Consider the following 27,414-nt stretch of genomic DNA (forward strand, 5'->3'; position numbering starts at 1 on the left):
ACATACATACCAGAAATAAAAGACCTTGATGGAAACACACATACTGATATAGTGGATATTTTACAAGCAATACAAGACTACTACGCTAATTTGTTTAGCAAACAACATATTAAAAAAGCACAAATGGGCACAGTATTAGGAAAAATTGGCTGCTCCCTCAGTCACGAGGATGCGGCTCTGTGTGATGGTGACATTCAGATTGAAGAAGTGAGAGCAGCGATTGGAAACCTTAATACATCTAAAAGCCCGGGTGTGGATGGTCTCTCAGCTGAGTTTTACCAACATTTCAGCAACATACTGGCCCCCGTCCTCTGCAGGCTATACTCTGCCATGCAGGAGGAGAACAGGTGCGCGGAGTCTTTTTTAAGGGGTGTGATCACTCTAGTTTATAAAAACAAAGGCGCCAGAGATGACCTGGCAAATTATAGGCCAATTAGTCTGCTCAATACTGACTATAAGATCCTCGCTAAGGTGCTAGGGTTCAGGCTTAAGGGAGTGATTGGCTCGATAGTTGGGCCTACCCAGACTTACAGCATTCCGGGGAGGGATATCGCTGACTGCATTTTGTCAACAAAATTCTCATTGGAGAATTTAATGGCTACAGGAGGTATATACCTTAATGTAGATCTAGAGAAGGCATTTGACAGAGTGAGTCACGATTTTCTCTTCGAGTGTCTGGGGGTTTTTGGGTTCGGCCCAACTTTTCGAGGGTGGATGAAGTTACTGTACAGCCGAGCTACTAGTGTCGTGAAGTGCAATGGCTTCGTGACAGATCCCGTCCCCTTAGAAAGATCAGTGAGACAGGGGTGCCCCCTATCAGCTATGCTCTATGCAATAGTGGCAGAACCTCTAGCACAGTCAATTATATCTGACTCTCAAATAATTGGGATCACGTCGCCCAGAGGAACTGATTTCAAAATAGCACAATATGCGGATGATATTAACATCATGGTCAGGGATGGGGATAGTTTGCGAAGGGTTTTGCAACATCTAGATGCATATGAGCAAGCTGCGGGAGCACGGGTAAATAAGGACAAATCGAGTTTGATCCTGGGGCCTGGTACTGTTCTTGGGGAGGAAGGCCAGCATTTTAAAAGGGGCGGGCCTGAGGTTAAAGTACTTGGTGTATATTTGGGCTCACAACCAGAAGACAGCAGTCGTAGATCCTGGGAAGAGCAGGTTGCGGGGTGTAGATCAAGGCTCGCACTGTGGAGAATGAGGGGATTAGGTTTAAAAGGGAAAATCACTGTAATAAATGCAGTAATTGTGCCGAGACTTGTGTACACCATGCAGGTTTGTCACCTGCCGAGTGATGTACTGGTACGCCTGAGCAGCGCTATTGAGGATTTTCTATGGAAGGGGAGAGCAATGAAAATTGCACATAAGACACTGGTCGGGCCGTACAAAAAGGGGGGACTCAAACTGTGTAATTTAAAAGCAAAATTGAAGTCATTAAGAATAAAACTGTTTAAGAAAATGCTGAGCCAGAAAACTAAAAACATATGGGAGGATTATTTGTATGATGATGTACTGAAAAGAGGTATGTGCGGCTTTTACAATCTATGTAGCGTCACACTCGGCCGGCCTATTGTGGGAACATGTCCACTCTTCCAGGAGGCGGCTGAGGCATGGGTGGAAATCCTGCCCCAGTTGGAGTGTGTAATTACATCAAAACAAAGTGTGTTAAACCAGCCCATCTTTGGGAACCCCTGCCTCAGCGGCCGAGAGGGATGTAAGGCCGGTCGGGGCATCTTGACTGAGGCGCTACATCAGATTAAAGATGTTTTAGACCAGACAGGGGCTCCTAGCCCTCTTGCGGTATTTAGTAAAATTAGGATGAAAGGGTTTAATATAAAAAAGGCTAGAGTTGTGCGATTTTGTGATGATTTATTAGAGCGAATGCCGCAAGAGTGGAAAGAGTGGTTGTCGGAAGTGAATGAGGATCGGGTGGAGGACGACGAGCTGGATTTTGCTCTGACCTGTGACGTCAAAAACAGAAAACTGCAAGATTTACAATCAAAATTTTGGTATAGGGTTTTAATTAACAAAATATTCCAAGAACCTACAGCAAACACTGCATGGTCTCATCTCTTTCTTACCCGTCCCGTCTCTGAAATTTGGTCAAATCTACACAGTAAGTGGCTTCCCCCTGCAATAGCAAACTCAAACTTCCTGCTGCGTCACAGAAGGGTGCTGGTTTCTGTCGTCCTTCACCAGATAAGTAAAAGCACGTATGCGAGAACCTGTCCGGTCTGTAGGGTGGAAGATGAAGATTTTAACCACTTTATGCTATACTGTACAGTCACACGGGATTTCAGGGATTGGGTTAAAACGTTGTTAATCAATAAGTGTAAACTGCCTAAGTTAGAAGGGGAAGCATGGGACTGGGTGTGGTGCTTTGGGAAACAAAAAGGTGATAAAAGATGTAATGTTGGTTTAATCAATTTTTTATTGAGTGTAGCACGTCATGTGTTGTATGTTGGTAGAAATTATGCTTTGTATGGGGGGAAAAGGACAAACAGGGTGGGTTGTTTTCAAAATATGGTGACACATTACATGAGAATTCTGTTTTCAGTGGATGAGGATGAGTTTATAGCTAGGTGGGGGGCAAGGAATGATTTATGTGAGCTGGATGGGGAGGGTAGATTGCACATCGATTTTGGGTGAATTTATTTAACCTTGTAGTATATGGGTGTATATATTTAAGAATGTATGTGTGTATGTAGGTGTATGTATATATGTATATATATGTGTGTATGTATATATATGTATGTATATATGTGCATACAAATATGTGGAAAAAAAGGGGAAGAGGCTTGCTTTGCTTTAATTTGTTTGATTTACTGTAAAAAAGACGAATGAATTTACTCTTTTTCTTTATGTTTCTCTGTATATAGTTAATTTTTATTTTGTAAAGTGTATTTTTGATAATAAAAAGATAAAAAAAAAAAAAAAAAAAAAAAAGACAGTATCTCCGCCTGTCACGCGGAAGACCGGGGTTCGATTCCCCGACGGGGAAAGTCTTTTTGCCTTTGTCCCGGACAGTTGAAATTTCCCGCAATACGTCTTCGGCTTGGTTGAGGAGGCTTGCATTTCCAAATGATGGCCAGAAGAAGTCATCGGGTGTTGTGCCAAAATAGCTCCGTTGGGAGAGCGTTAAACTGAAGATCTAAAGGTCCCTGGTTCGATCCCGGGCTTCGGCATTACACCACCTCTGTCTTGCGTACGATGCCAAGAGTCCCCTAACCTTTTGTTTTTGTACTTAAGACGGTTTGGAAGGTAGTCTCTATGTGTGCCATTCTGTGATTTCAGGTTGTTTTACGGAGCAAGCATGTGTAAGAACTTAGTCAACCCACTGACACAGCTTGAGTGTAAATGTCATCTTAAAATAACAACAATTGTGTTTCTGCCTGATTTCAGGCCAGGGACCTTTCACGTGTGAGGCAAACTTGATAACCGCTACACCACAGATACCGGCGACTTTGACGAGCTACTTCAGAGCGTAGGCAAAAGCAGGCTTTCACATTCAGGCCCGTAGGTAACGTTCCTTTTCAAATGCAGATTGCCGGAGAACGTAGGGGCGTAATTTGACAAGTGATGCATTTTTGTCCAACCTTGAGCGATTAAAAGTAATGGCATCAGAACAGCGTAACTACACCAGGGGCATGGCCTGGGCCAGTGCTGTTCCAGTCCTCGTTCGTATAGTGGACAGGATCTCCGCCTGTTGTAATTGACATCCTAGGACTACTACTGCAAGTGCAGCTATTTCTCATGGGAGAAAGTCTCTATTTCGATTAAAAGTATGTGGTGGCTTTGTCCAAACTGAGGCTGTTTAGAAATTGGTTCTTAACTTTCTTCTGTAGTCTCGCATAACCCTTTTCGATTTCTTTGACCAATTTGCACATGCTGTTTGCCATATCACGTGCACCAAGAAGAGGGCATGCAATTGCAGGAAAGGAACTCCTCAACAGGTAACTCAAAACTGAAATTGAACGACGACGACCATTAGTCAACCCACTGACACAGCTTGAGTGTTAATGTCATCTTTAAATAACAACAATTGTGTTTCTGCCTGGTTTCAGGCCAGGGACCTTTCACGTGTGAGGCGAACTTGATAACCGCTACACCACAGAAATCGGCGACTTTGACGAGCTACTTCAGAGCGTAGCTTCCCAGCAAGAAGAATACCACGGTCGTGGAAGTTTACTCCTCAGGGGTTTTGGGATGAAAGGATCTTTATCGAACTTTGTAGTACTAAAACCAAAAGTGTTGCCTTTCTAATTGTTAGAGCTGAGACAACCCCTTTTACAAGGCAATCCACCCAGACTGACTGTGCACAGGATAATGGATAGCAAAAGGGTTTCTGCCTGATTTCGAACGAGGGACCTTTATGCATGTTAGGCCAAGGTGATATCCACTACACTACAGAATTTAGCCACGTAGGGTATTACTTTCAGAGGGTAGCATCTAACCACAAAGCGACACATTATCGTGCAAGGTCGACTCTAAGGGGCTTTCCAAAATCCTAGTGCACAATAGGTACTTTCTCAGCTTAATGGGGACCATGCTCATATGTGGAGGCTGATCGGTCCAATGCTAAGCCAGTGTAGCGTGGAGAGGGGATTGAAGCTGTGGTAATTGACATCCTAGGGCTGCTGCTTCAGTGCAGCTGTTTTTCATGGGAGAAACAAAGGCTGTTTAGAAATTGGTTCTTAACAATCTTCTGTAGTCTCGCAAAACCCTTTTTGATTTCTTTGACCAATTTGCACATGCTGTTTGCCATATCGCGTCCAACAAGAAGAGGGCGCGCAATTGTAGTCAACAGATACTCAAAACTGAAATTGAATAACGACCATTGCAACTTTAGCCAGTAATCGTCCGCTCTGTCAAAGACACAGCCTTTTTTCGGCGACTACTCTGGAGTGACTGCAAAAGATCTAACAGGCAAAAGTAGGCTTTCACATTCAGGCCCGTAGGTAACGTTCCTTTTCAAATGCAGATTGACGGAGAACGTAGGAGCGTAATTTGACAATTGATTCATTTTTGTCCAACCTTGAGCGAGTAAAAGTAATGGCATCAGAACGGCGTAACTACACCAGGGGCATGGCCGGGGGCAGTGCTGTTCCAGTCCTCGTTAGTATAGTGGACAGTATCTCCGCCTGTTGTAATTGACATCCTAGGGCTGCTGCTGCAAGTGCAGCTATTTTTCATGGGAGAAAGTCTCTATTTCGATTAATAGTATGTGGTGGCTTTGTCCAAAGTGAGGCTGTTTAGAAATTGGTTCTTAACTTTCTTCTGTAGTCTCGCATAACCCTTTTCGATTTCTTTGACCAATTTGCACTAGCTGCTTGCCCTTTTCGATTTCTTTGACCAATTTGCACATGCTGTTTGCCATATCGCGTGCACCAAGAAGAGGGCATGCAATTGCAGGAAAGTAACTCCTCAACAGGTACTCAAAACTGAAAATGAACGACGACAATTGCAACTTTAGCCAGTAATGGTCCGCTCAGTCAAAGGCACACAGCCTTTGTCCAGCGACTACTCTGGCGAGACTGCAAACGAGCAGTGCTTTTCCAGTCCTCGTTAGTATAGTGGACAGTATCTCCGCCTGTCACGTGGAAGACCGGGGTTCGATTCCCCGACGGGGAGAGTCTTTTTGCCTTTGTCCCGGACAGTTGAAATTTCCCGCAATACGTCTTTGGCTTGGTTGAGGAGGCTTGCATTTGCAAATGATGGCCAGAAGAAGTCATCGGTTGTTGTGCCGAAATAGCTCAGTTGGGAGAGCGTTAGACTGAAGATCTGAAGGTCCCTGATTCGATCCCGGGTTTCGGCATTACACCACCTCTGTCCAGCTTACGATGCCAAGAGGCCCCTAAACTTTTGTTTTTGTACTTAAGACGCTTCGGAAGGTAGTCTCTATGTGTGCCATTCTGTGATTTCAGGTTGTTTTACGGAGCAAGCATGTGTAAGAACTTAGTCAACCCACTGACACAGCTTGAGTGTAAATGTCATTTTAAAATAACAACAATTGTGTTTCTGCCTGATTTCAGGCCAGGGACCTTTCACGTGTGAGGCGAACTTGATAACCGCTACACCACAGATACCGGCGACTTTGACGAGCTACTTCAGAGCGTAGGCAAAAGCAGGCTTTCACATTCAGGCCCGTAGGTAACGTTCCTTTTCAAATGCAGATTGCCGGAGAACGTAGGGGCGTAATTTGACAAGTGATGCATTTTTGTCCAACCTTGAGCGATTAAAAGTAATGGCATCAGAACAGCGTAACTACACCAGGGGCATGGCCGGGGCCAGTGCTGTTCCAGTCCTCGTTAGTATAGTGTACAGGATCTCCGCCTGTTGTAATTGACATCCTAGGGCTGCTGCTGCAAGTGCAGCTATTTTTCATTGGAGAAAGTCTCTATTTCGATTAATAGTATGTGGTGGCTTTGTCCAAACGGAAGCTGTTTAGAAATTGGTTCTTAACTTTCTTCTGTAGTCTCGCATAACCCTTTTCGATTTCTTTGACCAATTTGCACATGCTGTTTGCCATATCGCGTGCACCAAGAAGAGGGCATGCAATTGCAGGAAAGGAACTCCTCAACAGGTAACTCAAAACTGAAATTGAACGACGACGACCATTAGTCAACCCACTGACACAGCTTGAGTGTTAATGTCATCTTTAAATAACAACAATTGTGTTTCTGCCTAGTTTCAGGCCAGGGACCTTTCACGTGTGAGGCGAACTTGATAACCGCTACACCACAGAAATCGGCGACTTTGACGAGCTACTTCAGAGCGTAGCTTCCCAGCAAGAAGAATACCACGGTCGTGGAAGTTTACTCCTCAGGGGTTTTGGGATGAAAGGATCTTTATCGAACTTTGTAGTACTAAAACCAAAAGTGTTGCCTTTCTAATTGTTAGAGCTGAGACAACCCCTTTTACAAGGCAATCCACCCAGACTGACTGTGCACAGGATAATGGATAGCAAAAGGGTTTCTGCCTGATTTCGAACGAGGGACCTTTATGCATGTTAGGCCAAGGTGATATCCACTACACTACAGAATTTAGCCACGTAGGGTATTACTTTCAGAGGGTAGCATCTAACCACAAAGCGACACATTATCGTGCAAGGTCGACTCTAAGGGGCTTTCCAAAATCCTAGTGCACAATAGGTACTTTCTCAGCTTAATGGGGACCATGCTCATATGTGGAGGCTGATCGGTCCAATGCTAAGCCAGTGTAGCGTGGAGAGGGGATTGAAGCTGTGGTAATTGACATCCTAGGGCTGCTTCTTCAGTGCAGCTGTTTTTCATGGGAGAAACAAAGGCTGTTTAGAAATTGGTTCTTAACAATCTTCTGTAGTCTCGCAAAACCCTTTTTGATTTCTTTGACCAATTTGCACATGCTGTTTGCCATATCGCGTCCAACAAGAAGAGGGCGCGCAATTGTAGTCAACAGATACTCAAAACTGAAATTGAATAACGACCATTGCAACTTTAGCCAGTAATCGTCCGCTCTGTCAAAGACACAGCCTTTTTTCGGCGACTACTCTGGAGTGACTGCAAAAGATCTAACAGGCAAAAGTAGGCTTTCACATTCAGGCCCGTAGGTAACGTTCCTTTTCAAATGCAGATTGACGGAGAACGTAGGAAAGTAATTTGACAATTGATTCATTTTTGTCCAACCTTGAGCGAGTAAAAGTAATGGCATCAGAACGGCGTAACTACACCAGGGGCATGGCCGGGGGCAGTGCTGTTCCAGTCCTCGTTAGTATAGTGGACAGTATCTCCGCCTGTTGTAATTGACATCCTAGGGCTGCTGCTGCAAGTGCAGCTATTTTTCATGGGAGAAAGTCTCTATTTCGATTAATAGTATGTGGTGGCTTTGTCCAAAGTGAGGCTGTTTAGAAATTGATTCTTAACTTTCTTCTGTAGTCTCGCATAACCCTTTTCGATTTCTTTGACCAATTTGCACTTGCTGCTTGCCATTTTCGATTTCTTTGACCAATTTGCACATGCTGTTTGCCATATCGCGTGCACCAAGAAGAGGGCATGCAATTGCAGGAAAGGAACTCCTCAACAGGTACTCAAAACTGAAATTGAACGACGACAATTGCAACTTTAGCCAGTAATGGTCCGCTCAGTCAAAGGCACACAGCCTTTGTCCAGCGACTACTCTGGCGAGACTGCAAACGAGCAGTGCTTTTCCAGTCCTCGTTAGTATAGTGGACAGTATCTCCGCCTGTCACGTGGAAGACCGGGGTTCGATTCCCCGACGGGGAGAGTCTTTTTGCCTTTGTCCCGGACAGTTGAAATTTCCCGCAATACGTCTTTGGCTTGGTTGAGGAGGCTTGCATTTGCAAATGATGGCCAGAAGAAGTCATCGGTTGTTGTGCCGAAATAGCTCAGTTGGGAGAGCTGTTAGACTGAAGATCTGAAGGTCCCTGGTTCGATCCCGGGTTTCAGCATTACACCACCTCTGTCCGGCTTACGATGCCAAGAGGCCCCTAATCTTTTGTTTTTGTACTTAAGACGGTTCGGAAGGTAGTCTCTATGTGTGCCATTCTGTGATTTCAGGTTGTTTTACGGAGCAAGCATGTGTAAGAACTTAGTCAACCCACTGACACAGCTTGAGTGTGAATGTCATCTTAAAATAACAACAATTGTGTTTCTGCCTGATTTCAGGCTAGGGACCTTTCACGTGTGAGGCGAACTTGATAACCGCTACACCACAGATACCGGCGACTTTGACGGGCTACTTCAGAGCGTAGGCAAAAGCAGGCTTTCACATTCAGGCCCGTAGGTAACGTTCCTTTTCAATTGCAGATTGCCGGAGAACGTAGGGGCGTAATTTGACAAGTGATGCATTTTTATCCAACCTTGTGCGAGTAAAACTAATGGCATCAGAACGGCGTAACTACACCAGGGGCATGGCCGGGGCCAGTGCTGTTCCAGTCCTCGTTAGTATAGTGGACAGTATCTCCGCCTGTTGTAATTGACATCCTAGGGCTGCTGCTGCAAGTGCAGCTATTTTTCATTGGAGAAAGTCTCTATTTCGATTAATAGTATGTGGTGGCTTTGTCCAAACCGAGGCTGTTTAGAAATTGGTTCTTAACTTTCTTCTGTAGTCTCGCATAACCCTTTTCGATTTCTTTGACCAATTTGCACTTGCTGCTTGCCCTTTTCGATTTCTTTGACCAATTTGCACATGCTGTTTGCCATATCGCGTGCACCAAGAAGAGGGCATGCAATTGCAGGAAAGGAACTCCTCAACAGGTAACTCAAAACTGAAATTGAACGACGACGACCATTAGTCAACCCACTGACACAGCTTGAGTGTTAATGTCATCTTTAAATAACAACAATTGTGTTTCTGCCTGGTTTCAGGCCAGGGACCTTTCACGTGTGAGGCGAACTTGATAACCGCTACACCACAGAAATCGGCGACTTTGACGAGCTACTTCAGAGCGTAGCTTCCCAGCAAGAAGAATACCACGGTCGTGGAAGTTTACTCCTCAGGGGTTTTGGGATGAAAGGATCTTTATCGAACTTTGTAGTACTAAAACCAAAAGTGTTGCCTTTCTAATTGTTAGAGCTGAGACAACCCCTTTTACAAGGCAATCCACCCAGACTGACTGTGCACAGGATAATGGATAGCAAAAGGGTTTCTGCCTGATTTCGAACGAGGGACCTTTATGCATGTTAGGCCAAGGTGATATCCACTACACTACAGAATTTAGCCACGTAGGGTATTACTTTCAGAGGGTAGCATCTAACCACAAAGCGACACATTATCGTGCAAGGTCGACTCTAAGGGGCTTTCCAAAATCCTAGTGCACAATAGGTACTTTCTCAGCTTAATGGGGACCATGCTCATATATGGAGGCTGATCGGTCCAATGCTAAGCCAGTGTAGCGTGGAGAGGGGATTGAAGCTGTGGTAATTGACATCCTAGGGCTGCTGCTTCAGTGCAGCTGTTTTTCATGGGAGAAACAAAGGCTGTTTAGAAATTGGTTCTTAACAATCTTCTGTAGTCTCGCAAAACCCTTTTTGATTTCTTTGACCAATTTGCACATGCTGTTTGCCATATCGCGTCCAACAAGAAGAGGGCGCGCAATTGTAGTCAACAGATACTCAAAACTGAAATTGAATAACGACCATTGCAACTTTAGCCAGTAATCGTCCGCTCTGTCAAAGACACAGCCTTTTTTCGGCGACTACTCTGGAGTGACTGCAAAAGATCTAACAGGCAAAAGTAGGCTTTCACATTCAGGCCCGTAGGTAACGTTCCTTTTCAAATGCAGATTGACGGAGAACGTAGGAGCGTAATTTGACAATTGATTCATTTTTGTCCAACCTTGAGCGAGTAAAAGTAATGGCATCAGAACGGCGTAACTACACCAGGGGCATGGCCGGGGGCAGTGCTGTTCCAGTCCTCGTTAGTATAGTGGACAGTATCTCCGCCTGTTGTAATTGACATCCTAGGGCTGCTGCTGCAAGTGCAGCTATTTTTCATGGGAGAAAGTCTCTATTTCGATTAATAGTATGTGGTGGCTTTGTCCAAAGTGAGGCTGTTTAGAAATTGGTTCTTAACTTTCTTCTGTAGTCTCGCATAACCCTTTTCGATTTCTTTGACCAATTTGCACTTGCTGCTTGCCCTTTTCGATTTCTTTGACCAATTTGCACATGCTGTTTGCCATATCGCGTGCACCAATAAGAGGGCATGCAATTGCAGGAAAGGAACTCCTCAACAGGTACTCAAAACTGAAATTGAACGACGACAATTGCAACTTTAGCCAGTAATGGTCCGCTCAGTCAAAGGCACACAGCCTTTGTCCAGCGACTACTCTCCCGAGACTGCAAACGAGCAGTGCTTTTCCAGGCCTCGTTAGTATAGTGGACAGTATCTCCGCCTGTCACGTGGAAGACCGGGGTTCGATTCCCCGACGGGGAGAGTCTTTTTGCCTTTGTCCCGGACAGTTGAAATTTCCCGCAATACGTCTTTGGCTTGGTTGAGGAGGCTTGCATTTGCAAATGATGGCCAGAAGAAGTCATCGGTTGTTGTGCCGAAATAGCTCACTTGGGAGAGCGTTAGACTGAAGATCTGAAGGTCCCTGGTTCGATCCCGGGTTTCGGCATTACACCACCTCTGTCCAGCTTACGATGCCAAGAGGCCCCTAAACTCTTGTTTTTGTACTTAAGACGGTTCGGAAGGTAGTCTCTATGTGTGCCATTCTGTGATTTCAGGTTGTTTTACGGAGCAAGCATGTGTAAGAACTTAGTCAACCCACTGACACAGCTTGAGTGTAAATGTCATTTTAAAATAACAACAATTGTGTTTCTGCCTGATTTCAGGCCAGGGACCTTTCACGTGTGAGGCGAACTTGATAACCGCTACACCACAGATACCGGCGACTTTGACGAGCTACTTCAGAGCGTAGGCAAAAGCAGGCTTTCACATTCAGGCCCGTAGGTAACGTTCCTTTTCAAATGCAGATTGCCGGAGAACGTAGGGGCGTAATTTGACAAGTGATGCATTTTTGTCCAACATTGAGCGATTAAAAGTAATGGCATCAGAACAGCGTAACTACACCAGGGGCATGGCCGGGGCCAGTGCTGTTCCAGTCCTCGTTAGTATAGTGTACAGGATCTCCGCCTGTTGTAATTGACATCCTAGGGCTGCTGCTGCAAGTGCAGCTATTTTTCATTGGAGAAAGTCTCTATTTCGATTAATAGTATGTGGTGGCTTTGTCCAAACGGAAGCTGTTTAGAAATTGGTTCTTAACTTTCTTCTGTAGTCTCGCATAACCCTTTTCGATTTCTTTGACCAATTTGCACATGCTGTTTGCCATATCGCGTGCACCAAGAAGAGGGCATGCAATTGCAGGAAAGGAACTCCTCAACAGGTAACTCAAAACTGAAATTGAACGACGACCATTGCAAGCATGTGTAAGAACTTAGTCAACCCACTGACACAGCTTGAGTGTTAATGTCATCTTTAAATAACAACAATTGTGTTTCTGCCTGGTTTCAGGCCAGGGACCTTTCACGTGTGAGGCGAACTTGATAACCGCTACACCACAGAAATCGGCGACTTTGACGAGCTACTTCAGAGCGTAGCTTCCCAGCAAGAAGAATACCACGGTCGTGGAAGTTTACTCTTCAGGAGTTTTGGGATGAAAGGATCTTTATCGAACTTTGTAGTACTAAAACCAAAAGTGTTGCCTTTCTAATTGTTAGAGCTGAGACAACCCCTTTTACAAGGCAATCCACCCAGACTGACTGTGCACATGATAATGGATAGCAAAAGGGTTTCTGCCTGATTTCGAACGAGGGACCTTTATGCATGTTAGGCTAAGGTGATATCCACTGCACTACAGAATTTAGCCACGTAGGGTATTACTTTCAGAGGGTAGCATCTAACCACAAAGCGACACATTATCGTGCAAGGTCGACTCTAAGGGGCTTTCCAAAATCCTAGTGCACAATAGGTACTTTCTCAGCTTAATGGGGACCATGCTCATATGTGGAGGCTGATCGGTCCAATGCTAAGCCAGTGTAGCGTGGAGAGGGGATTGAAGCTGTGGTAATTGACATCCTAGGGCTGCTGCTTCAGTGCAGCTGTTTTTCATGGGAGAAACAAAGGCTGTTTAGAAATTGGTTCTTAACAATCTTCTGTAGTCTCGCAAAACCCTTTTTGATTTCTTTGACCAATTTGCACATGCTGTTTGCCATATCGCGTCCAACAAGAAGAGGGCGCGCAATTGTAGTCAACAGATACTCAAAACTGAAATTGAATAACGACCATTGCAACTTTAGCCAGTAATCGTCCGCTCTGTCAAAGACACAGCCTTTTTTCGGCGACTACTCTGGAGTGACTGCAAAAGATCTAACAGGCAAAAGTAGGCTTTCACATTCAGGCCCGTAGGTAACGTTCCTTTTCAAATGCAGATTGACGGAGAACGTAGGAGCGTAATTTGACAATTGATTCATTTTTGTCCAACCTTGAGCGAGTAAAAGTAATGGCATCAGAACGGCGTAACTACACCAGGGGCATGGCCGGGGGCAGTGCTGTTCCAGTCCTCGTTAGTATAGTGGACAGTATCTCCGCCTGTTGTAATTGACATCCTAGGGCTGCTGCTGCAAGTGCAGCTATTTTTCATGGGAGAAAGTCTCTATTTCGATTAATAGTATGTGGTGGCTTTGTCCAAAGTGAGGCTGTTTAGAAATTGGTTCTTAACTTTCTTCTGTAGTCTCGCATAACCCTTTTCGATTTCTTTGACCAATTTGCACTTGCTGCTTGCCCTTTTCGATTTCTTTGACCAATTTGCACATGCTGTTTGCCATATCGCGTGCACCAAGAAGAGGGCATGCAATTGCAGGAAAGGAACTTCTCAACAGGTACTCAAAACTGAAATTGAACGACGACAATTGCAACTTTAGCCAGTAATGGTCCGCTCAGTCAAAGGCACACAGCCTTTGTCCAGCGACTACTCTCCCGAGACTGCAAACGAGCAGTGCTTTTCCAGGCCTCGTTAGTATAGTGGACAGTATCTCCGCCTGTCACGTGGAAGACCGGGGTTCGATTCCCCGACGGGGAGAGTCTTTTTGCCTTTGTCCCGGACAGTTGAAATTTCCCGCAATACGTCTTTGGCTTGGTTGAGGAGGCTTGCATTTGCAAATGATGGCCAGAAGAAGTCATCGGTTGTTGTGCCGAAATAGCTCAGTTGGGAGAGCGTTAGACTGAAGATCTGAAGGTCCCTGGTTCGATCCCGGGTTTCGGCCTTACACCACCTCTGTCCAGCTTACGATGCCAAGAGGCCCCTAAACTTTTGTTTTTGTACTTAAGACGGTTCGGAAGGTAGTCTCTATGTGTGCCATTCTGTGATTTCAGGTTGTTTTACGGAGCAAGCATGTGTAAGAACTTAGTCAACCCACTGACACAGCTTGAGTGTAAATGTCATTTTAAAAAAACAACAATTGTGTTTCTGCCTGATTTCAGGCCAGGGACCTTTCACGTGTGAGGCGAACTTGATAACCGCTACACCACAGATACCGGCGACTTTGACGAGCTACTTCAGAGCGTAGGCAAAAGCAGGCTTTCACATTCAGGCCCGTAGGTAACGTTCCTTTTCAAATGCAGATTGCCGGAGAACGTAGGGGCGTAATTTGACAAGTGATGCATTTTTGTCCAACCTTGAGCGATTAAAAGTAATGGCATCAGAACAGCGTAACTACACCAGGGGCATGGCCGGGGCCAGTACTTTGACGAGCTACTTCAGAGCGTAGCTTCCCAGCAAGAAGAATACCACGGTCGTGGAAGTTTACTCCTCAGGGGTTTTGGGATGAAAGGATCTTTATCGAACTTTGTAGTACTAAAACCAAAAGTGTTGCCTTTCTAATTGTTAGAGCTGAGACAACCCCTTTTACAAGGCAATCCACCCAGACTGACTGTGCACAGGATAATGGATAGCAAAAGGGTTTCTGCCTGATTTCGAACGAGGGACCTTTATGCATGTTAGGCCAAGGTGATATCCACTACACTACAGAATTTAGCCACGTAGGGTTTTACTTTCAGAGGGTAGCATCTAACCACAAAGCGACACATTATCGTGCAAGGTCGACTCTAAGGGGCTTTCCAAAATCCTAGTGCACAATAGGTACTTTCTCAGCTTAATGGGGACCATGCTCATATGTGGAGGCTGATCGGTCCAATGCTAAGCCAGTGTAGCGTGGAGAGGGGATTGAAGCTGTGGTAATTGACATCCTAGGGCTGCTGCTTCAGTGCAGCTGTTTTTCATGGGAGAAACAAAGGCTGTTTAGAAATTGGTTCTTAACAATCTTCTGTAGTCTCGCAAAACCCTTTTTGATTTCTTTGACCAATTTGCACATGCTGTTTGCCATATCGCGTCCAACAACAAGAGGGCGCGCAATTGTAGTCAACAGATACTCAAAACTGAAATTGAATAACGACCATTGCAACTTTAGCCAGTAATCGTCCGCTCTGTCAAAGACACAGCCTTTTTTCGGCGACTACTCTGGAGTGACTGCAAAAGATCTAACAGGCAAAAGTAGGCTTTCACATTCAGGCCCGTAGGTAACGTTCCTTTTCAAATGCAGATTGACGGAGAACGTAGGAAAGTAATTTGACAATTGATTCATTTTTGTCCAACCTTGAGCGAGTAAAAGTAATGGCATCAGAACGGCGTAACTACACCAGGGGCATGGCCGGGGGCAGTGCTGTTCCAGTCCTCGTTAGTATAGTGGACAGTATCTCCGCCTGTTGTAATTGACATCCTAGGGCTGCTGCTGCAAGTGCAGCTATTTTTCATGGGAGAAAGTCTCTATTTCGATTAATAGTATGTGGTGGCTTTGTCCAAAGTGAGGCTGTTTAGAAATTGGTTCTTAACTTTCTTCTGTAGTCTCGCATAACCCTTTTCGATTTCTTTGACCAATTTGCACTTGCTGCTTGCCATTTTCGATTTCTTTGACCAATTTGCACATGCTGTTTGCCATATCGCGTGCATCAAGAAGAGGGCATGCAATTGCAGGAAAGGAACTCCTCAACAGGTACTCAAAACTGAAATTGAACGACGACAATTGCAACTTTAGCCAGTAATGGTCCGCTCAGTCAAAGGCACACAGCCTTTGTCCAGCGACTACTCTGCCGAGACTGCAAACGAGCAGTGCTTTTCCAGTCCTCGTTAGTATAGTGGACAGTATCTCCGCCTGTCACGTGGAAGACCGGGGTTCGATTCCCCGACGGGGAGAGTCTTTTTGCCTTTGTCCCGGACAGTTGAAATTTCCCGCAATACGTCTTTGGCTTGGTTGAGGAGGCTTGCATTTGCAAATGATGGCCAGAAGAAGTCATCGGTTGTTGTGCCGAAATAGCTCAGTTGGGAGAGCGTTAGACTGAAGATCTGAAGGTCCCTGGTTCGATCCCGGGTTTCGGCATTACACCACCTCTGTCTGGCTTACGATGCCAAGAGGCCCCTAATCTTTTGTTTTTGTACTTAAGACGGTTCGGAAGGTAGTCTCTATGTGTGCCATTCTGTGATTTCAGGTTGTTTTACGGAGCAAGCATGTGTAAGAACTTAGTCAACCCACTGACACAGCTTGAGTGTGAATGTCATCTTAAAATAACAACAATTGTGTTTCTGCCTGATTTCAGGCTAGGGACCTTTCACGTGTGAGGCGAACTTGATAACCGCTACACCACAGATACCGGCGACTTTGACGGGCTACTTCAGAGCGTAGGCAAAAGCAGGCTTTCACATTCAGGCCCGTAGGTAACGTTCCTTTTCAATTGCAGATTGCCGGAGAACGTAGGGGCGTAATTTGACAAGTGATGCATTTTTATCCAACCTTGTGCGAGTAAAACTAATGGCATCAGAACAGCGTAACTACACCAGGGGCATGGCCGGGGCCAGTGCTGTTCCAGTCCTCGTTAGTATAGTGGACAGGATCTCCGCCTGTTGTAATTGACATCCTAGGGCTGCTGCTGCAAGTGCAGCTATTTTTCATTGGAGAAAGTCTCTATTTCGATTAATAGTATGTGGTGGCTTTGTCCAAACTGAGGCTGTTTAGAAATTGGTTCTTAACTTTCTTCTGTAGTCTCGCATAACCCTTTTCAATTTCTTTGACCAATTTGCACATGCTGTTTGCCATATCGCGTGCACCAAGAAGAGGGCATGCAATTGCAGGAAAGGAACTCCTCAACAGGTAACTCAAAACTGAAATTGAACGACGACCATTGCAAGCATGTGTAAGAACTTAGTCAACCCACTGACACAGCTTGAGTGTGAATGTCATCTTAAAATAACAACAATTGTGTTTCTGCCTGGTTTCAGGCCAGGGACCTTTCACCTGTGAGGCGAACTTGATAACCGCTACACCACAGAAATCGGCGACTTTGACGAGCTACTTCAGAGCGTAGCTTCCCAGCAAGAAGAATAACACGGTCGTGGAAGTTAACTCCTCAGGGGTTTTGGGATGAAAGGATCTTTATCGAACTTTGTAGTACTAAAACTAAAAGTGTTGCCTTTCTAATTGTTAGAGCTGAGACAACCCCTTTTACAAGGCAATCCACCCAGACTGACTGTGCACATGATAATGGTTAGCAAAAGGGTTTCTGCCTGATTTCGAACGAGGGACCTTTATGCATGTTAGGCCAAGGTGATATCCACTACACTACAGAATTTAGCCACGTAGGGTATTACTTTCAGAGGGTAGCATCTAACCACAAAGCGACACATTATCGTGCAAGGTCGACTCTAAGGGGCTTTCCAAAATCCTAGTGCACAATAGGTACTTTGTCAGTTTAATGGGGACCATGCTCATATGTGGAGGCTGATCGGTCCAATGCTAAGCCAGTGTAGCGTGGAGAGGGGATTGAAGCTGTGGTAATTGACATCCTAGGGCTGCTGCTTCAGTGCAGCTGTTTTTCATGGGAGAAACAAAGGCTGTTTAGAAATTGGTTCTTAACAATCTTCTGTAGTCTCGCAAAACCCTTTTTGATTTCTTTGACCAATTTGCACATGCTGTTTGCCATATCGCGTCCAACAAGAAGAGGGCGCGCAATTGTAGTCAACAGATACTCAAAACTGAAATTGAATAACGACCATTGCAACTTTAGCCAGTAATCGTCCGCTCTGTCAAAGACACAGCCTTTTTTCGGCGACTACTCTGGAGTGACTGCAAAAGATCTAACAGGCAAAAGTAGGCTTTCACATTCAGGCCCGTAGGTAACGTTCCTTTTCAAATGCAGATTGACGGAGAACGTAGGAGCGTAATTTGACAATTGATTCATTTTTGTCCAACCTTGAGCGAGTAAAAGTAATGGCATCAGAACGGCGTAACTACACCAGGGGCATGGCCGGGGGCAGTGCTGTTCCAGTCCTCGTTAGTATAGTGGACAGTATCTCCGCCTGTTGTAATTGACATCCTAGGGCTGCTGCTGCAAGTGCAGCTATTTTTCATGGGAGAAAGTCTCTATTTCGATTAATAGTATGTGGTGGCTTTGTCCAAAGTGAGGCTGTTTAGAAATTGGTTCTTAACTTTCTTCTGTAGTCTCGCATAACCCTTTTCGATTTCTTTGACCAATTTGCACTTGCTGCTTGCCCTTTTCGATTTCTTTGACCAATTTGCACATGCTGTTTGCCATATCGCGTGCACCAAGAAGAGGGCATGCAATTGCAGGAAAGGAACTCCTCAACAGGTACTCAAAACTGAAATTGAACGACGACAATTGCAACTTTAGCCAGTAATGGTCCGCTCAGTCAAAGGCACACAGCCTTTGTCCAGCGACTACTCTGGCGAGACTGCAAACGAGCAGTGCTTTTCCAGTCCTCGTTAGTATAGTGGACAGTATCTCCGCCTGTCACGTGGAAGACCGGGGTTCGATTCCCCGACGGGGAGAGTCTTTTTGCCTTTGTCCCGGACAGTTGAAATTTCCCGCAATACGTCTTTGGCTTGGTTGAGGAGGCTTGCATTTGCAAATGATGGCCAGAAGAAGTCATCAGTTGTTGTGCCGAAATAGCTCAGTTGGGAGAGCGTTAGACTGAAGATTTAAAGGTCCCTGGTTCGATCCTGGGTTTTGGCATTACACCACCTCTGTCTTGCGTACGATGCCAAGAGTCCCCTAACCTTTTGTTTTTTTACTTAACACGGTTTGGAAGGTAGTCTCTATGTGTGCCATTCTGTGATTTCAGGTTGTTTTACGGAGCAAGCATGTGTAAGAACTTAGTCAACCCACTGACACAGCTTGAGTGTAAATGTCATTTTAAAATAACAACAATTGTGTTTCTGCCTGATTTCAGGCCAGGGACCTTTCACGTGTGAGGCGAACTTGATAACCGCTACACCACAGATACCGGCGACTTTGACGAGCTACTTCAGAGCGTAGGCAAAAGCAGGCTTTCACATTCAGGCCCGTAGGTAACGTTCCTTTTCAAATGCAGATTGCCGGAGAACGTAGGGGCGTAATTTGACAAGTGATGCATTTTTGTCCAACCTTGAGCGATTAAAAGTAATGGCATCAGAACAGCGTAACTACACCAGGGGCATGGCCGGGGCCAGTACTTTGACGAGCTACTTCAGAGCGTAGCTTCCCAGCAAGAAGAATACCACGGTCGTGGAAGTTTACTCCTCAGGGGTTTTGGGATGAAAGGATCTTTATCGAACTTTGTAGTACTAAAACCAAAAGTGTTGCCTTTCTAATTGTTAGAGCTGAGACAACCCCTTTTACAAGGCAATCCACCCAGACTGACTGTGCACAGGATAATGGATAGCAAAAGGGTTTCTGCCTGATTTCGAACGAGGGACCTTTATGCATGTTAGGCCAAGGTGATATCCACTACACTACAGAATTTAGCCACGTAGGGTTTTACTTTCAGAGGGTAGCATCTAACCACAAAGCGACACATTATCGTGCAAGGTCGACTCTAAGGGGCTTTCCAAAATCCTAGTGCACAATAGGTACTTTCTCAGCTTAATGGGGACCATGCTCATATGTGGAGGCTGATCGGTCCAATGCTAAGCCAGTGTAGCGTGGAGAGGGGATTGAAGCTGTGGTAATTGACATCCTAGGGCTGCTGCTTCAGTGCAGCTGTTTTTCATGGGAGAAACAAAGGCTGTTTAGAAATTGGTTCTTAACAATCTTCTGTAGTCTCGCAAAACCCTTTTTGATTTCTTTGACCAATTTGCACATGCTGTTTGCCATATCGCGTCCAACAACAAGAGGGCGCGCAATTGTAGTCAACAGATACTCAAAACTGAAATTGAATAACGACCATTGCAACTTTAGCCAGTAATCGTCCGCTCTGTCAAAGACACAGCCTTTTTTCGGCGACTACTCTGGAGTGACTGCAAAAGATCTAACAGGCAAAAGTAGGCTTTCACATTCAGGCCCGTAGGTAACGTTCCTTTTCAAATGCAGATTGACGGAGAACGTAGGAAAGTAATTTGACAATTGATTCATTTTTGTCCAACCTTGAGCGAGTAAAAGTAATGGCATCAGAACGGCGTAACTACACCAGGGGCATGGCCGGGGGCAGTGCTGTTCCAGTCCTCGTTAGTATAGTGGACAGTATCTCCGCCTGTTGTAATTGACATCCTAGGGCTGCTGCTGCAAGTGCAGCTATTTTTCATGGGAGAAAGTCTCTATTTCGATTAATAGTATGTGGTGGCTTTGTCCAAAGTGAGGCTGTTTAGAAATTGGTTCTTAACTTTCTTCTGTAGTCTCGCATAACCCTTTTCGATTTCTTTGACCAATTTGCACTTGCTGCTTGCCATTTTCGATTTCTTTGACCAATTTGCACATGCTGTTTGCCATATCGCGTGCATCAAGAAGAGGGCATGCAATTGCAGGAAAGGAACTCCTCAACAGGTACTCAAAACTGAAATTGAACGACGACAATTGCAACTTTAGCCAGTAATGGTCCGCTCAGTCAAAGGCACACAGCCTTTGTCCAGCGACTACTCTGCCGAGACTGCAAACGAGCAGTGCTTTTCCAGTCCTCGTTAGTATAGTGGACAGTATCTCCGCCTGTCACGTGGAAGACCGGGGTTCGATTCCCCGACGGGGAGAGTCTTTTTGCCTTTGTCCCGGACAGTTGAAATTTCCCGCAATACGTCTTTGGCTTGGTTGAGGAGGCTTGCATTTGCAAATGATGGCCAGAAGAAGTCATCGGTTGTTGTGCCGAAATAGCTCAGTTGGGAGAGCGTTAGACTGAAGATCTGAAGGTCCCTGGTTCGATCCCGGGTTTCGGCATTACACCACCTCTGTCTGGCTTACGATGCCAAGAGGCCCCTAATCTTTTGTTTTTGTACTTAAGACGGTTCGGAAGGTAGTCTCTATGTGTGCCATTCTGTGATTTCAGGTTGTTTTACGGAGCAAGCATGTGTAAGAACTTAGTCAACCCACTGACACAGCTTGAGTGTGAATGTCATCTTAAAATAACAACAATTGTGTTTCTGCCTGATTTCAGGCTAGGGACCTTTCACGTGTGAGGCGAACTTGATAACCGCTACACCACAGATACCGGCGACTTTGACGGGCTACTTCAGAGCGTAGGCAAAAGCAGGCTTTCACATTCAGGCCCGTAGGTAACGTTCCTTTTCAATTGCAGATTGCCGGAGAACGTAGGGGCGTAATTTGACAAGTGATGCATTTTTATCCAACCTTGTGCGAGTAAAACTAATGGCATCAGAACAGCGTAACTACACCAGGGGCATGGCCGGGGCCAGTGCTGTTCCAGTCCTCGTTAGTATAGTGGACAGGATCTCCGCCTGTTGTAATTGACATCCTAGGGCTGCTGCTGCAAGTGCAGCTATTTTTCATTGGAGAAAGTCTCTATTTCGATTAATAGTATGTGGTGGCTTTGTCCAAACTGAGGCTGTTTAGAAATTGGTTCTTAACTTTCTTCTGTAGTCTCGCATAACCCTTTTCAATTTCTTTGACCAATTTGCACATGCTGTTTGCCATATCGCGTGCACCAAGAAGAGGGCATGCAATTGCAGGAAAGGAACTCCTCAACAGGTAACTCAAAACTGAAATTGAACGACGACCATTGCAAGCATGTGTAAGAACTTAGTCAACCCACTGACACAGCTTGAGTGTGAATGTCATCTTAAAATAACAACAATTGTGTTTCTGCCTGGTTTCAGGCCAGGGACCTTTCACCTGTGAGGCGAACTTGATAACCGCTACACCACAGAAATCGGCGACTTTGACGAGCTACTTCAGAGCGTAGCTTCCCAGCAAGAAGAATAACACGGTCGTGGAAGTTAACTCCTCAGGGGTTTTGGGATGAAAGGATCTTTATCGAACTTTGTAGTACTAAAACTAAAAGTGTTGCCTTTCTAATTGTTAGAGCTGAGACAACCCCTTTTACAAGGCAATCCACCCAGACTGACTGTGCACATGATAATGGTTAGCAAAAGGGTTTCTGCCTGATTTCGAACGAGGGACCTTTATGCATGTTAGGCCAAGGTGATATCCACTACACTACAGAATTTAGCCACGTAGGGTATTACTTTCAGAGGGTAGCATCTAACCACAAAGCGACACATTATCGTGCAAGGTCGACTCTAAGGGGCTTTCCAAAATCCTAGTGCACAATAGGTACTTTGTCAGTTTAATGGGGACCATGCTCATATGTGGAGGCTGATCGGTCCAATGCTAAGCCAGTGTAGCGTGGAGAGGGGATTGAAGCTGTGGTAATTGACATCCTAGGGCTGCTGCTTCAGTGCAGCTGTTTTTCATGGGAGAAACAAAGGCTGTTTAGAAATTGGTTCTTAACAATCTTCTGTAGTCTCGCAAAACCCTTTTTGATTTCTTTGACCAATTTGCACATGCTGTTTGCCATATCGCGTCCAACAAGAAGAGGGCGCGCAATTGTAGTCAACAGATACTCAAAACTGAAATTGAATAACGACCATTGCAACTTTAGCCAGTAATCGTCCGCTCTGTCAAAGACACAGCCTTTTTTCGGCGACTACTCTGGAGTGACTGCAAAAGATCTAACAGGCAAAAGTAGGCTTTCACATTCAGGCCCGTAGGTAACGTTCCTTTTCAAATGCAGATTGACGGAGAACGTAGGAGCGTAATTTGACAATTGATTCATTTTTGTCCAACCTTGAGCGAGTAAAAGTAATGGCATCAGAACGGCGTAACTACACCAGGGGCATGGCCGGGGGCAGTGCTGTTCCAGTCCTCGTTAGTATAGTGGACAGTATCTCCGCCTGTTGTAATTGACATCCTAGGGCTGCTGCTGCAAGTGCAGCTATTTTTCATGGGAGAAAGTCTCTATTTCGATTAATAGTATGTGGTGGCTTTGTCCAAAGTGAGGCTGTTTAGAAATTGGTTCTTAACTTTCTTCTGTAGTCTCGCATAACCCTTTTCGATTTCTTTGACCAATTTGCACTTGCTGCTTGCCCTTTTCGATTTCTTTGACCAATTTGCACATGCTGTTTGCCATATCGCGTGCACCAAGAAGAGGGCATGCAATTGCAGGAAAGGAACTTCTCAACAGGTACTCAAAACTGAAATTGAACGACGACAATTGCAACTTTAGCCAGTAATGGTCCGCTCAGTCAAAGGCACACAGCCTTTGTCCAGCGACTACTCTCCCGAGACTGCAAACGAGCAGTGCTTTTCCAGGCCTCGTTAGTATAGTGGACAGTATCTCCGCCTGTCACGTGGAAGACCGGGGTTCGATTCCCCGACGGGGAGAGTCTTTTTGCCTTTGTCCCGGACAGTTGAAATTTCCCGCAATACGTCTTTGGCTTGGTTGAGGAGGCTTGCATTTGCAAATGATGGCCAGAAGAAGTCATCGGTTGTTGTGCCGAAATAGCTCAGTTGGGAGAGCGTTAGACTGAAGATCTGAAGGTCCCTGGTTCGATCCCGGGTTTCGGCATTACACCACCTCTGTCCAGCTTACGATGCCAAGAGGCCCCTAAACTTTTGTTTTTGTACTTAAGACGGTTCGGAAGGTAGTCTCTATGTGTGCCATTCTGTGATTTCAGGTTGTTTTACGGAGCAAGCATGTGTAAGAACTTAGTCAACCCACTGACACAGCTTGAGTGTAAATGTCATTTTAAAAAAACAACAATTGTGTTTCTGCCTGATTTCAGGCCAGGGACCTTTCACGTGTGAGGCGAACTTGATAACCGCTACACCACAGATACCGGCGACTTTGACGAGCTACTTCAGAGCGTAGGCAAAAGCAGGCTTTCACATTCAGGCCCGTAGGTAACGTTCCTTTTCAAATGCAGATTGCCGGAGAACGTAGGGGCGTAATTTGACAAGTGATGCATTTTTGTCCAACCTTGAGCGATTAAAAGTAATGGCATCAGAACAGCGTAACTACACCAGGGGCATGGCCGGGGCCAGTGCTGTTCCAGTCCTCGTTAGTATAGTGTACAGGATCTCCGCCTGTTGTAATTGACATCCTAGGGCTGCTGCTGCAAGTGCAGCTATTTTTCATTGGAGAAAGTCTCTATTTCGATTAATAGTATGTGGTGGCTTTGTCCAAACGGAAGCTGTTTAGAAATTGGTTCTTAACTTTCTTCTGTAGTCTCGCATAACCCTTTTCGATTTCTTTGACCAATTTGCACATGCTGTTTGCCATATCGCGTGCACCAAGAAGAGGGCATGCAATTGCAGGAAAGGAACTCCTCAACAGGTAACTCAAAACTGAAATTGAACGACGACGACCATTAGTCAACCCACTGACACAGCTTGAGTGTTAATGTCATCTTTAAATAACAACAATTGTGTTTCTGCCTGGTTTCAGGCCAGGGACCTTTCACGTGTGAGGCGAACTTGATAACCGCTACACCACAGAAATCGGCGACTTTGACGAGCTACTTCAGAGCGTAGCTTCCCAGCAAGAAGAATACCACGGTCGTGGAAGTTTACTCCTCAGGGGTTTTGGGATGAAAATATCTTTATCGAACTTTGTAGTACTAAAACCAAAAGTGTTGCCTTTCTAATTGTTAGAGCTGAGACAACCCCTTTTACAAGGCAATCCACCCAGACTGACTGTGCACAGGATAATGGATAGCAAAAGGGTTTCTGCCTGATTTCGAACGAGGGACCTTTATGCATGTTAGGCCAAGGTGATATCCACTACACTACAGAATTTAGCCACGTAGGGTATTACTTTCAGAGGGTAGCATCTAACCACAAAGCGACACATTATCGTGCAAGGTCGACTCTAAGGGGCTTTCCAAAATCCTAGTGCACAATAGGTACTTTCTCAGCTTAATGGGGACCATGCTCATATGTGGAGGCTGATCGGTCCAATGCTAAGCCAGTGTAGCGTGGAGAGGGGATTGAAGCTGTGGTAATTGACATCCTAGGGCTGCTTCTTCAGTGCAGCTGTTTTTCATGGGAGAAACAAAGGCTGTTTAGAAATTGGTTCTTAACAATCTTCTGTAGTCTCGCAAAACCCTTTTTGATTTCTTTGACCAATTTGCACATGCTGTTTGCCATATCGCGTCCAACAACAAGAGGGCGCGCAATTGTAGTCAACAGATACTCAAAACTGAAATTGAATAACGACCATTGCAACTTTAGCCAGTAATCGTCCGCTCTGTCAAAGACACAGCCTTTTTTCGGCGACTACTCTGGAGTGACTGCAAAAGATCTAACAGGCAAAAGTAGGCTTTCACATTCAGGCCCGTAGGTAACGTTCCTTTTCAAATGCAGATTGACGGAGAACGTAGGAGCGTAATTTGACAATTGATTCATTTTTGTCCAACCTTGAGCGAGTAAAAGTAATGGCATCAGAACGGCGTAACTACACCAGGGGCATGGCCGGGGGCAGTGCTGTTCCAGTCCTCGTTAGTATAGTGGACAGTATCTCCGCCTGTTGTAATTGACATCCTAGGGCTGCTGCTGCAAGTGCAGCTATTTTTCATGGGAGAAAGTCTCTATTTCGATTAATAGTATGTGGTGGCTTTGTCCAAACTGAGGCTGTTTAGAAATTGGTTCTTAACTTTCTTCTGTAGTCTCGCATAACCCTTTTCGATTTCTTTGACCAATTTGCACTTGCTGCTTGCCCTTTTCGATTTCTTTGACCAATTTGCACATGCTGTTTGCCATATCGCGTGCACCAAGAAGAGGGCATGCAATTGCAGGAAAGGAACTCCTCAACAGGTACTCAAAACTGAAATTGAACGACGACAATTGCAACTTTAGCCAGTAATGGTCCGCTCAGTCAAAGGCACACAGCCTTTGTCCAGCGACTACTCTCCCGAGACTGCAAACGAGCAGTGCTTTTCCAGGCCTCGTTAGTATAGTGGACAGTATCTCCGCCTGTCACGTGGAAGACCGGGGTTCGATTCCCCGACGGGGAGAGTCTTTTTGCCTTTGTCCCGGACAGTTGAAATTTCCCGCAATACGTCTTTGGCTTGGTTGAGGAGGCTTGCATTTGCAAATGATGGCCAGAAGAAGTCATCAGTTGTTGTGCCGAAATAGCTCAGTTGGGAGAGCGTTAGACTGAAGATTTAAAGGTCCCTGGTTCGATCCCGGGTTTTGGCATTACACCACCTCTGTCTTGCGTACGATGCCAAGAGTCCCCTAACCTTTTGTTTTTTTACTTAACACGGTTTGGAAGGTAGTCTCTATGTGTGCCATTCTGTGATTTCAGGTTGTTTTACGGAGCAAGCATGTGTAAGAACTTAGTCAACCCACTGACACAGCTTGAGTGTAAATGTCATTTTAAAATAACAACAATTGTGTTTCTGCCTGATTTCAGGCCAGGGACCTTTCACGTGTGAGGCGAACTTGATAACCGCTACACCACAGATACCGGCGACTTTGACGAGCTACTTCAGAGCGTAGGCAAAAGCAGGCTTTCACATTCAGGCCCGTAGGTAACGTTCCTTTTCAAATGCAGATTGCCGGAGAACGTAGGGGCGTAATTTGACAAGTGATGCATTTTTGTCCAACCTTGAGCGATTAAAAGTAATGGCATCAGAACAGCGTAACTACACCAGGGGCATGGCCGGGGCCAGTACTTTGACGAGCTACTTCAGAGCGTAGCTTCCCAGCAAGAAGAATACCACGGTCGTGGAAGTTTACTCCTCAGGGGTTTTGGGATGAAAGGATCTTTATCGAACTTTGTAGTACTAAAACCAAAAGTGTTGCCTTTCTAATTGTTAGAGCTGAGACAACCCCTTTTACAAGGCAATCCACCCAGACTGACTGTGCACAGGATAATGGATAGCAAAAGGGTTTCTGCCTGATTTCGAACGAGGGACCTTTATGCATGTTAGGCCAAGGTGATATCCACTACACTACAGAATTTAGCCACGTAGGGTATTACTTTCAGAGGGTAGCATCTAACCACAAAGCGACACATTATCGTGCAAGGTCGACTCTAAGGGGCTTTCCAAAATCCTAGTGCACAATAGGTACTTTCTCAGCTTAATGGGGACCATGCTCATATGTGGAGGCTGATCGGTCCAATGCTAAGCCAGTGTAGCGTGGAGAGGGGATTGAAGCTGTGGTAATTGACATCCTAGGGCTGCTGCTTCAGTGCAGCTGTTTTTCATGGGAGAAACAAAGGCTGTTTAGAAATTGGTTCTTAACAATCTTCTGTAGTCTCGCAAAACCCTTTTTGATTTCTTTGACCAATTTGCACATGCTGTTTGCCATATCGCGTCCAACAACAAGAGGGCGCGCAATTGTAGTCAACAGATACTCAAAACTGAAATTGAATAACGACCATTGCAACTTTAGCCAGTAATCGTCCGCTCTGTCAAAGACACAGCCTTTTTTCGGCGACTACTCTGGAGTGAATGCAAAAGATCTAACAGGCAAAAGCAGGCTTTCACATTCAGGCCCGTAGGTAACGTTCCTTTTCAAATGCAGATTGCCGGAGAACGTAGGGGCGTAATTTGACAAGTG

The 27,414-nt window shown here is 45.3% G+C and overlaps 5 non-coding genes across 5 annotated transcripts; all 5 read left to right on the forward strand.

The window, feature by feature from the left end:
• The first annotated feature begins 13,708 nt into the window (after nucleotides 1-13,708).
• trnaf-gaa (transfer RNA phenylalanine (anticodon GAA)) lies at nucleotides 13,709-13,781 on the forward strand. Its single transcript has one exon. It is a non-coding gene; the product is annotated as a tRNA-Phe (tRNA).
• Nucleotides 13,782-15,877: 2,096 nt separating this feature from the next.
• trnaf-gaa (transfer RNA phenylalanine (anticodon GAA)) lies at nucleotides 15,878-15,950 on the forward strand. Its single transcript has one exon. It is a non-coding gene; the product is annotated as a tRNA-Phe (tRNA).
• A 4,743-nt stretch (nucleotides 15,951-20,693) lies between these two features.
• trnaf-gaa (transfer RNA phenylalanine (anticodon GAA)) lies at nucleotides 20,694-20,766 on the forward strand. Its single transcript has one exon. It is a non-coding gene; the product is annotated as a tRNA-Phe (tRNA).
• Nucleotides 20,767-23,340: 2,574 nt separating this feature from the next.
• trnaf-gaa (transfer RNA phenylalanine (anticodon GAA)) lies at nucleotides 23,341-23,413 on the forward strand. The gene has a single exon. It is a non-coding gene; the product is annotated as a tRNA-Phe (tRNA).
• A 2,557-nt stretch (nucleotides 23,414-25,970) lies between these two features.
• Nucleotides 25,971-26,043, forward strand: trnaf-gaa (transfer RNA phenylalanine (anticodon GAA)). The gene has a single exon. It is a non-coding gene; the product is annotated as a tRNA-Phe (tRNA).
• Nucleotides 26,044-27,414: the final 1,371 nt, after the last annotated feature.

The sequence above is a fragment of the Channa argus genome, unplaced genomic scaffold, assembly GCF_033026475.1.
Source record: "Channa argus isolate prfri unplaced genomic scaffold, Channa argus male v1.0 Contig082, whole genome shotgun sequence".
Taxonomy (NCBI): domain Eukaryota; kingdom Metazoa; phylum Chordata; class Actinopteri; order Anabantiformes; family Channidae; genus Channa; species Channa argus.